At 41.3% G+C, this 12,324-nt stretch overlaps 1 protein-coding gene across 3 annotated transcripts in view; it reads left to right on the forward strand.

Annotated features, from left to right (window-relative positions):
- The first annotated feature begins 3,502 nt into the window (after positions 1-3,502).
- LOC588997 (ATP-binding cassette sub-family C member 9) overlaps positions 3,503-12,324 on the forward strand; it is a 49,214-nt gene continuing 40,392 nt past the window's right edge. For 2 of the 3 annotated variants that reach the window (XM_030972568.1, XM_030972569.1), the window contains exon 1: positions 3,504-4,047. The gene's annotated coding sequence lies outside the window, so the exon portion shown is untranslated. Of the gene's footprint in view, positions 4,048-12,324 lie in introns of all 3 variants that reach the window. The other variant, XR_004061759.1, reaches the window with a different exon arrangement.

Genomic DNA, 12,324 nt, shown 5'->3' on the forward strand with positions numbered 1-12,324 from the left:
AAATATTTTTTTTTCCTTTTATTTCTTTTTGAATGTGATGTAAATGTGAATGTCCAAGGAATAGTGGAAGGGATATAAAACAAATATACACTGACTCATTCTCGGAACAAGCTGAATCTATTCGCACTCAGGAACATCAAAAGTACTATTTCCCTCGGGCCGATGGCCCTCGGGAGAATAGTACTATTTGATGTTCCTTCGGTGCGAATAGTTTCAGCTAGATCCTCGGTTGTCATTGTATATTTGTATATTATTTATCTGAGGAGGCACTGGCTTAGTACTATTTTTTCCGAGGGGCGAAGCCCCGAGGAAAAAATAGTAACTGTGGCCAGTCCCTCCGAAGATATACAATTTCCACTATTCTTACGAACTAAATGCTTGATATATTTGTTTTATATCACTTCGTTACGATCCGAACGTCTAACTTAATGAATGGATGGCATATGGTTTTTAACTTTATTCTTATGTCACCCACATTGGGCTGGGTATTGGAGAAGTTTACAATCAGTTTGAATTTGTCAATTTAACCTGCGCACAATTATATTAATGCGCATTTAATGAGACGCGCTAATTGCGCATTAATTTTGACTGAACATGATGTGATGTCACAATGCTTTTCTACCTGAAAATCTCATAGAGCATGCGCAGTTCTGCCCATGAAAAAATAGTGGAAAATATTCGGAGCTCTGGCAGAGATTTGTTTTACAGAGTGAAATTATATTTTATCACGTGACCACCAATTGACCAATCATGTATTTAGAAAACTTATGAATATTCATAGAAGGGATATAAAGGCATTTATAAGAGGTGAAAAGGGGCATTTATAAAGAGGGGATAGGTCCCTTATTTGAAAGGGAAAGGGGCACGTATCATTGTTAGAAGGGATATTATCAGAGGTGAAAAGGGGAACTCGGCTCGTACTTTAGCAAACAAATTCGTATTCACTGGCTGCCTGCCGTAGCAAAAAGCAGAATTGACAAAAGACTAAACTCCGTTTCGTTGACAATCAGCCATGCATGAAGTCTTTCGTCTACGGCTGATTGTCAACGAAACGGAGTTTAGTCTTTTGTTAATTTCGTTTGTTGATACGGCAGGCAGCCAGTGAAAACGAAATATTGGTAGGCACTTTTTTTCAAATGAAAAAAAATGTAGTGCTCACTGCCCCCCTACCTCCCCCCCCCCCTGAGCGAAATATTGGGCGGCGCGATTTTCAAATCCCCCCCCCCCCCCCTGTAGCAAAAAGCTAGATCCGCCCCTGCGCGTTGAAATTCGTCACCCTTCGGTATTACACGACGAAATTCCCATCACCATCTTTGGTACAAGCTCGCTGATTGGCTGTTTATTCACTTCGGGCGTCATTGAGAACGCCCGTAGATTTGGCCAAAACCCGTTCTGGATTTTAGTACCTCAGCGGTCACCATGCTGTTTGTAGCTCCTCGATTTTGCACACGAACCGCAGATTCTCTGTCCGCAATGAGTTTGCGAAAACTCCCTTTTATTATCTCTATCGACAACCATTATTTTTGTCTTTTTGGTGTTTAGAAGAAGGTCTTTCTCTTCACTTGCCTGTTTGATGCGATTCAACAAATCAAATATTTTATATTTTATACATTTTCAAAATGGTAGCGCAGAGTGTAATGCAAGATTGAGATGAAGGGATAGGAGAAGGACTTCAAGATTGGAATATATATTCGCTATAAGTATCAACTAAAACGTACGTTGTCAAATGAGATACTATTTTGTCCACAAATGCAATAAGTAATAGATTTTGTCTAATGTCATCAAATTATCTACTTGTACATTTGTATATCAAATTTTGTACACGTACTTTCTATAGCTAATATATTTTTGAGGACTTAGAGATAGAAAAATCTGCTAATTGATTAATTACTCTTCTTTGCATTGTTTGCTCTAACTTGTTAAGCTATGGTCATAACACCTAAAAGTAGCCTGCTCGGCGGCCGGGCGGCGCTTGTTTTTAGGGCATCGCTCGGTCGCTGCTGAAGTTTAAGCGCGGAGTTAAAATTCGGGCGGCGCCTGTTCACTTTCACTCGCCGCCCAAAGTACGCTCGGTGCCCGGGCGTTCACCGCCCGGGCCCCGACCTAATCGAGCGTTCGCCGTCGAGCGATTTAGGCTGCCGAGCAGTCGCCGTCCGTTCACTGCCCGGTCACCGCTGGGAGATCAGTCGGTCACTGGGCGGCGAGACAAAAATCGGTCGGCAGCCTTTCACCTAGCGGATTCGATTTTTGACCTAAATCGCTCGACGGCGAACGCTAGATTAGGTCGGTGCCCGGGCGGCGAACCCCCGGGCACCGAGCGTTTTTGGTGCCCCGCCGGTCACTGGCCGGCCGCCGGGCAATTTCTTTAACATTTCTATAAAATCAGATGGTGGCCGGTGGGAGACAGCTCGGGAATCGGTGGGTCATCAGTCGATCACTGCAGGGATTTCGCCCAATGTTGACCTAAAATCGACCGGCGACCGACGGGATATGGACAGTGCACCGCCCATGCATCGCTGGGGCTCTACAACCTGCTAGACTTCTCCAAAAATCGTTGGGCGATGCCTTAACTCCAGCGACGACCGAGCAGGCTACTAATTGGTCGGTCGCCGCTCTGAGCTGTGACCATAGCTTAAAGAAAGGGAAAATTTGTAGACACCAAGAAAGTATTCTCAAACAATTACATTTCTTTTATCCTGTTATGCATTTTTCTTGTCAATAAATACAGATGTGGGGGTTGTCCACATCTCATCACAACTACAGAACAGTTTAATTGAAATTAACATACATGTACATGTGTGTATTGTGGAATAAACTAGAAAACTTCATAATTGTGTATTATCCAGTTCATTCAATTTTCACTAATGCAATTCCTCAATATTTGTACCTTTCCTCAAAGCATGTGCTGTGGATATTCTTTTTCATTTCGTTTATTTCCATTTCCAACAAAACAAAATAAAATACATGGGATTGCATTGTACATAGTAAAACAATGAAACTTAACAATATAATTGTTATTGGTCCACAGTGTATAACAGGCAAAGACAGGTTGGTCGTGGAGGGGACTGCTGAAAAGCTAGGTTTGTAGGTTGCACCCCCTATAACATATAGTTGCAAAAATGGTATATCAATAATAAAGGGAACGCACACATACATAAACCAGATAGACATAACATAAAAGGAGTGGAATTTAAATTGCACTTGCCCCTATTGTGTGCTCTTTTAAAGAGCACAACAAAACTTCAGATTAGGCACTCCATCTCATTCAATAGGAGCTGAACACACCCTTAATACTGGAAACAGCATTCAATGGCATGATGCCCACATAATCCAGTTTGAAACGCACTTCTGGTCAAGAATGGTTAAAGATTCCATCTGCATAAAAAGGATTAATCCTTCACTGAATAGGGATTCTAGCTATACATTGTTACCTTTCTTCACTCCAGTGATCTTGACGCAGAAGACGGCAAGACATTGTGTAGATAATAGATGGTCAACGGGAGTGTTTGTTAAAAGCTTCAAGAATTCTCTCCAATTAAAAGAAACCCATCGGACGGGCGGACGATGTACTTACTTGGATTTTACTTGGATTTACTTGAATGTAGAGACGTAAAGATTATAGCTTATTTGCCCCTCGTCACGTTGGGTAGTCTCTATTGGAAAATTAAGAAGATGGGGTTTTCCAGTGCCTCTCAACAACAGATATAAACATGTTAACACTAGTGGTAGAAACTGCGTCCTCTGATGAAGCATTCCAATTATTTATGCTTCTAATTTAAAGGAGTTCTGGCTTGACTGTAATCTGCACCTAGGCTTCTTTAGTTTCATGCTATAACCCCTGGTTCTGCCACTTTCGTCAATCAGAAATAAGTTGTGTAGTTCAATACGACCAAGTCCTCTTGAAATCGTGTATGAAACTCTCACCCGACAGTGAATTCCAACGGCTTCTGAAGCTGTATAATATTTAATTTTATTTTCGGATCTCTTTTGGTTATTGCATTTGGATATACCTGGCGCTGGAAAAGAGGACACATACGGACAGAACAGGTAAGCTGCTTTAATTGGACAGCCAATATGGCTGACTTTATTGGTACAGCTGGACAGGGCATTGGGAACAGTAGGAAGCAGAGTATACGGTTGCCAAGTCTAGATCTAGTAAGAGGCAAAGAGTTGGATCAGAGGAATTACCACCAAGTCCACCTAGGTCAAGGCAAGATCAAGACAATCTGACAGTAAGGTTGAAAGGAATCGAAAGAAATATGACGAGACTGTGGTCAATTTTGGTAGCAATGGGAATAGGTAAAATCAAAGGAGAAACAGCAATTCACTCTGTTGTAAGAAGTTGAAACGAAATAGAAATAAAGTGCAATACCTATAACCAGGTAAAGGGTTTTCATAAACGTTACCCTCTTTGATGAGTTAGCAGTTCGAGGATACAACAAACCCGATACGGGATCTAAAGGAGTAAAGGTAATAAAAAGTTTTGGGAAATTTTGAAAATTGGGTGGAAGGTGATTCTTTATAATTTTGATATATTCGGATGCCCCTGTGAATGAATTGTAAGCACTAGAAAAATTAACCCCTAAAACACTTCTGCTTTCGAGAAAAATAGAATATCAAATAGCGCCTACGGCCGTACAACGGTAGCTGCGACCCTGAAAATCTCAGAATATAAAGTTGTGATATATAATTTCCAAACGGGAATAGATAATCGGTCGATTTTAGTTTTAAAAAAACAACTTAATTAATATAGCTTAATTAATATCTTGACCTTGAGAGGGAGCAATACAACGTAAAGAGTTTATTATTTACAATTTCATAACTTTAGACTCGATTTCAACCGCGACAACGGGAAACAGCGAAAAGCGAAACGCGAAAAGCGGAGGGACAACAACAGAGAGAGAGATCATTGAATATTGCTCGATCGCATATGCTTCCAATAATGTTCATTTGAACCAAAGTTATGACCCCATACCAAAACTTTGTATAACCTTTAATTGGTGTTATACCGCAAGAAACTACAGAGGAAGACTTTTAAGAGGCAGTGATGAGACACGGTGTTATTACATGTAAAAGGCTCAAGAAAATAATCTAGGAAAAGAAGTTTGTACCCTCTTTGTCAATGTTACTAATATTCAAAGACAAGACACTACCAAAAAGTGTTGTGATTGGTTTTGAAAATTCCAGTAAGGCCATATGTAGAACAAGTCATGAGATGCTACAAATGCCAACATTTCGGTCATCTGAGCAAAAGCTGTCATTAAAAAGACCACCGCTGTTCAGGATGTGGTGGAGAACACGATTACAAAGATTGTCCTAATCAGGAAATGGCGCCAAAATCCATGGATTGTGCATGTCCACTCTCAGCAGCTTATCCAGGTTGCCCAAAGTACACAGAACAAAAATAAATTCTCAAAGTGAAAAGTGACCAAATCTTTTCCTCTGCTGAAGCAGCTAAACATTTCAAAACAAAACCCGTTCTGAATTCTAGCTCCAAAACAGATAAGTATCCAAATAAACCCCGACAACCCCAAAACACCCCCATTAATGTTATTCCAGAGCCGATTATGACTGCAAGAACCACTGCACCCACCTCTCCTTTTAATGGCGGTGTGACCGCGCCGTTTGTCCTACTGTTTCGTTTGTCCGTCAGACATAATATGCGGGTTTTCTGCTCGCACGGATCGTCCGTCGGACGATCCGTGCGGTTTGCTATCCGCACATTCTGTCCCCCCATTGTTTTACGTGTATATTTGATAAAAGGAAGCAACTCGGCAAATCAATGTATTTAGACTCATCAAAATCATGTGGTTGACATTTTTTCTATAAATTACATAATTAAACTCTACAATTTTTTTGAAGCAAATGGGCCAGTCCTTTTGAAAGTAGAAGTGAATATTTTCTTTAAAACCTTTATTCTATGAAGGCATACTCGTGATATCGGTCCCACAACTGTTGTAATCGATTATACTTTTAAACGTGGCTTCGTACTTCAACCAACTCACTACTAGTATATACTCGTGATACAGGCCCCGCCCCAAGTATTTGGGGGCGTTTCGAGGTTTAATGAAGGAGTTAAATTGAAAATAAAAGTGATTAAAAATGGGGTTGAAAGTGAGTGGGGGAGGCTAGAGTATTTAAGATAAGATAGAGCGTAGCACAAATTGGCAGATGCTCAGGGGGTAGGGGCATTTAATTACGGTCAGATGAGCATATTTTAATACCTTATTCATGACACTGGCAGGTCACTAATTGGCGTATGGTCTAAGGGGAGGAGCCCCCGGAAGCTCAGGGGTATGGGCATTTAATTACGGTCGCACGAGCATACTTTCTTTTCTATTTCTTTCTATTTAATTCTCTTTAATATACTTGTTCAAAAGTGTGTGTGGGGGGGGGGGGACTTGAGCCCCCAAGCCCATCGTTCCGCGGAACCTGACATGTAGGCCTCTAAATAGTAAATAAGCACATTTCTTGCCTGACTTTAAATTTTTGATATTTGTCATTCTCCAACAAACGCATAAAAAGTATAATTCACTAAAAAAGTCAGGAAAAATCCCGGAAAATTATGCCATTTCAGCAACATCTGTAAATCACTGGTATCAGATTAGAACCAAAAAAAAGATCACTTTTAAAGTTTATTTTGGTGGGGGGGGGGGGTAGCAACTGGCTGAATACTTACATCTTTGGTGTCGAGGGGCTCTTTCTTCATTTTTTTTGTTCGGTAATAAATAAGGTTAGTTTATGTGGGTGTCACTCAGGCGCGGATATACAGGGGGCGACGGACCCGCCCCCTCCCCCTCTTTGAAAAAAAAATAAAGGAAAGGAAAGAAAAAGAAAGGAAAGAAAAAAGTAAAGAAAGTCATAAAAGTAGCCCCCGAAATTTTGTAAGTATTTTTTCCCTGATCCGTATATAGGACAAGGCCCTGGGGCAGCTATAGCCAAACTCCGATATTTGGGTCGTTTTCCGATCAGAACTAGCCCTAACTATCATTCCAGGATTTTGTTTCAGAACCTGAGACAAAGTTACCCAATCCCTTTAAGTTTCAAAAAGTAGACTTCATTGACCTGTACATAGGCTTAGGAACCGGGGGTCTTGGGGCTCAGATATCATTGAGCCCCCCCCCTCCCTCCCCATTTTTTGGGTGGGGCTTAGATATTATTGAGTCCTTAGGGGGCTAAGATACCATTGAGCCCCCAATATTTTAAGTGGGGCTCAGATAGCATTGAGCCGCCCCCGATACTTATTGCGGGGCTTTGATATCATTGAGGCCCCCCCAAAAAAAAAATATTTCGGCCGGGCTCGGTTATCATGAGCACATTTGTCTGAAAAAGAAAGAAGAAAAGCCTGAAATTTTTAGCCGCGATGACATAGACGAGGAACAAAGAATTTATTTCCAGGTGCAAATTAAAGACAAAGAAGGATCTCAGAATTATATTTTTTGGGTGGTGCCACATTTCAGTTTTTAAATATGTCCGATTATAGGCATGTGTGTCAATAAAAGTTTTGTTTTTCACGTTCCTGGGGTATTATTTTTTCCAAAGGTGTTAAATGTGTGTTATTTTAACACCTAGTACTTTGTCTTACTTAATAAAATAAACTGAATATCTTACAATTCAACGATTTCTTCAAGTAGGCCTACTTTTATTAATTTCTTCAACTGCTTAAAATTAAGGCTACAAATGCTTTGTTACTGTAGAGCTGTAGTGTGAACAGGCTACTTAGTAATTCACATTTATAGATTGGTGCACATCATTATGCTTGATCATCCATTCCTATCTGTTTGTTTTTATTCCTCTGTTAATCATCCTTTTATTTGCTACCTATGATATTTGAATATTCATTATTTCCTTGTATTATATAAATGAACATGTAAATACCTATATATGCAAAATAAACCCTGGAGGTTTAAAGTTGTAAAGCCTAGGGTAGTTCAACACACGCAATCATGAAATAAGGGTGTCTTCATCGAAGTGTCTCTGTAAGTTTAGAACCACGCCCTGTGCTACCCGCTCAGGCCACTCTAAATTCAGGGGCGTCGCTAAAGGGGGGGGGTGGGGTTGAAGTCGGTCGGATTTTTTATGTCGGTCAGCCAGCAATTTTTTCCCCTTCGAACTGTGACTTTTTATCAGACAAGGAAAGATTTTTGAAAATTCAGACAATGACTTAGAGTCTGTACAATGAATCGTCTTCTTTGTCTAATAATTTAAGGAAACGTCGAAGCTCCCGCGCTTCGCGCGAGAGGGGGAAAACTGAATTCAGACAATAAGGGTTAAGAGTAGAGAACGGTATACAACAAATCATCTTCTTTCTATAATAATAATATAATGAAACGTGTAAGCTTCCGCGCTTCTGGTGGGATGGGGAGACTGAATGCAGACAAAGATTAAGAGTCGAGAACGGTACAACAAATTGTCTTCTTTTCATAATACAGTCAAACCTGTCTACAGCGACCACCCAAGGGAATCTCAAATAGTGGCCGCTGTAGACAGGTGGCCGTTGTAGACAGGTGGCCCTTTGCAGCAATTTTGATTTTGAATAATTGATTGACAGCACTCGCAAGACCTCTCGCAGACCTGCCGCGACCCGCCAATGCGACCGGACCAACAGCAGCCGTGAATATACCGACCAGCCACAGCGGCGCTATTCTGCTCACACAGTGAAGTCAGAAAATCGTAGGCACTATAAAGCTACATGTAGATCTAGTAATGGTCATTTACACACAATTAAACTATTCAACCCCAAACTCGTCAATCAAAACATTTAATTACCGACGGGATATTGTTTCTTGCACATTGGATTGTTCGTCGCGCCGCACGTTCACAGGCTAGGCTATATGCCTGGCGAGTGACATGGGTGGTCCCTGTCTGTCAATCAAACTTTCAGACTCGTTCATCTTGATTTTCTTTAAATAAATTATGACATGTGTTAAAAAAATGCCGGACAATTTTAAAGATAGAAAATTATGTTTAATTAATTAATATTTTTATTTTGTTTAAAAACCGTACCACTCTTTGTTTAGTAAATGTTTAAACACCGATAAAAAACCTTGCGTTGTTAGATTTATTTATTGGCTCTTTGCCTCGTTTTCACCCAACTGAGCCCTTATAAATTAAACCACAGAGAATTGAAGTTTTAATAAAAGCTTGCATGGTTGAATAATTTTTGTGTGTTTGATCTAGCTTTATTGAATAAATATTTTTTGGTTGAATGGTTCATTATTTTCTTTCAATGTCTTTTCATTTATTCTGTCGGTAATAAAATGAACTTGAATTCAATTAATTTAAGTTTTAATAAAAAGCTTGGTTGAATAATTTTGTGTGTTTGATCAAGCTTTATTGAATAATATTTTTTTGTTTAAATGGTTCATTAGTTTCTTTCAATGTCTCTTGAATGTCTTGAATATTTCATGAATTTCTTTTAATTTAATTGAACGTGAGAATTAGCTACGTTGGGGGCCAACGCATTACCGACACTACGACGGGGACGTTTCTCACTCGGTGTCATGTGAGCTCTTAAAAGAGCTGTTTGGTAATGGTTGGCCCTGAAAAGAGCCGTTGGGTTTTGGCGTAGACTTTCAAACTTTTTTGAAAAAGTCCAGAAGAGTTGATTGTCTTGCAGACTGACTCTCCATTAGCGATTATGTGATTATGAACGCCATTTTTCTTATCTTTATAAGGGCTCTGTCCAGCGATGAAGCAGAAATCCGATCAATAAATCAGACAATGCAAAGCGAAATTTGATTACAGAACTAAAAATGAACGAGCCTGAACAATTGATTGACAAGACGCCGCCCCGCCCACTCAACATGACTCTCGCAGGCTAAGCCTGTCCGAACGTTCGCGAACAATGACGCATCGATAGCATGTGTACATGTGACAATGATGCTGTATTGTTCTGTTTTCAATAGGAACGGCACATAATGAAAATGTGTAAGAAGCCATATCTTGTCGGTAATCCAATGTTTTGGATAATGTTTTACTTAAAGAATGGGTTGAATAGTGTGTAAATGACAATTAGATCTAGCTTTAAAGTTAGCCGTTTTGACGACGATCGCCTGACTGTGAGCGAAATTGCACTAGCGCTGCTGTGGCTGCGGCTGCTGTTGGACGCCATACGGCTGGCTCTGGCGGTCGTTGTGTGGGCATTTTCGGTGGCAAGCGGAAGCAAAATGAGTGGCCGCTGGTCGCGTTAGACAGGTGGACGTTGCGGACAGGTTCTTTCACCCATCCCCTCCCCCACCTAGGGAGCGTTTTGCGCGCTCTTTAAATGATTAGCTTGCTCAATACCGCCCCTCCCTAAAATAAGATCCTAGCTACGCGCCTGCATAAAAATATAGAGCTATATGATGCTTACTAAGTTAACGAAATAATTTGTATATTTATGTCGTCGACGAAAATGACCATTTGTGCATAATAATTTAGCCGTCGGCCCCGGGTTTATAGGGCTAAATTTGTAAATATTGGGACATTTAATTTTGTCGGTAATTGGTGGCTTTCTCCGCGATCCACATCTTGTATGCAGGAAAATTGCAACTGATATCCCTTCTTTTCTTTTTTTCTTTTGTTTCTTTCCCTTTTCTTCCTTCTCTCTTGTTTTGCGGGGGGGGGGGAGGGGGGGGGGCAACAGCATTGGCGGCAATGCCCTATAGGCCCGGCCGATCTCCTTCTTTTCCCCTTTTTCTTTTCTTCTTCCTTTACTCTTCTCTCTTTTTTCCTTTTCACTTCTTTTCCTTCCTTCTGTCTCTCTCTCTCTCTTTTTTCTGCTGAGGGGCCAAGGGAGGGCAGGCGAAGGCCTTTCGCCCCCGATCCACACCGCGTTGGTGGGAAAAATCACAATTGATCTCCCGTACCTTTTTTTTTTCCCCTTTCCCTTCTCTTCCTTTCTCTCTCGTTTAAATTTGCTGTAGAAGGGGGAGACAAGGGTCATTTGCCCCCCCCCCCCCGATCCCCAACTTGTTGGAAAACTGCAACTGCTGAAAAAAAAACTGCTGGAAAATTGCAACCAATGTCCCCCTTCTTTTCTTTCCTTCCCTTTATCTCCTCTTTTCGCTTTGTTCTTTCCCTTCTCTTCCTTCTCTCTTTCTTTTTGCTGGGGGGGGGGGGGGGGAGTAGCAACAGCCTGGGAGGCAAAGCCCTCTCGGCCCCCCCCCCCGATTTCCTTCTTTCCCCTTTTTTTCTTCTTCTTCCTTTCCCTTTGTCTCTTCTCTCCCTTTTCCTTATTTGTCCTTCCTTCTTTCTTTCTCTCTCTCTCTCTCTTTTGCTCTTTTTCGCACCCGATCTCCTTCTTTTCCCCCTTTTATTGTCTTCTTCCTCTTCTTCCTTTCCCTTACTCTCCACTTTACCTTCTCTCTCTCTCTCTCTCTCTCTCTTCATTTTTTGTTGGCGGTTGGGGGTCAAGGCCCTCTCGACCCTCCCCCCCCCCCCCCCCCCCTGGTTCCGCGCCGGGAAGACCTGTAGATTACAGGTCTTCTAGCTAGCTGGCAAAGCTGAATATGGGTTATCCAGACGTTTCATTCATCATTAAGTATATACGTGTGGACTAGAGTACGGACATTCGGTGCGGCAGGCGGATTATTGGTGCGAGACCCCTTCCGCACAGATTGTCCGTCGGACATTTGAGGCGCGCACGGAATGTCCGACACGGACATTCTGCGCGGATAAAATCCGTCTCGATCGATCTCTAATAGGGGGACGATCGGTGCGGGTTACATTCTACGCGGTCACAGCGACACTATATCCATCCTACAATGGAATGCCCAAGGTCTGCAAGGGGGGGGGGGGGCACGGGGACGAAGTAGTTCAATTGCTACTGTTACGCAGGAATAACCCCTACCATATATTGTGCATTCAAGAAACGTGGTCTACAGAAAATAATATATTACAACTACCAAATTATACATGTATACCACGCAACAGAATAGCCAAAATGAGAGGCGGATGCGTTACCTACGTCCATAACTCTATATATTTCAAAAATATAACCTTCCATGATACCTTTGAATTAAAAGCTATTCAACTGCACCTCAAAACTTCCTGCATGACAGTAATAAATAACTACAATCCATGTCAGCGATTAGACATGGATACCCTGAAGTCCATCATTCCAGAATATGCTACCGCAAAGTACCATCTAATCCTAGAAGAAATGGGGGCAGTACGACTACTGATTATAGAAGAAATATAGAAAATAAAAATATAATAATACTAAACGATGGATCAGGTACGAGAATGGATCACCATACGGGAAAATTATCCTGTCTAGACTTAAGCTTAGCAACACCCTACATAGCTAATAGATGTCAGTGGAATGTAAAGCAAGATAAG

Source organism: Strongylocentrotus purpuratus, unplaced genomic scaffold (assembly GCF_000002235.5).
Source record: "Strongylocentrotus purpuratus isolate Spur 01 unplaced genomic scaffold, Spur_5.0 spur5_scaffold_6, whole genome shotgun sequence".
Lineage (NCBI taxonomy): Eukaryota > Metazoa > Echinodermata > Echinoidea > Camarodonta > Strongylocentrotidae > Strongylocentrotus > Strongylocentrotus purpuratus.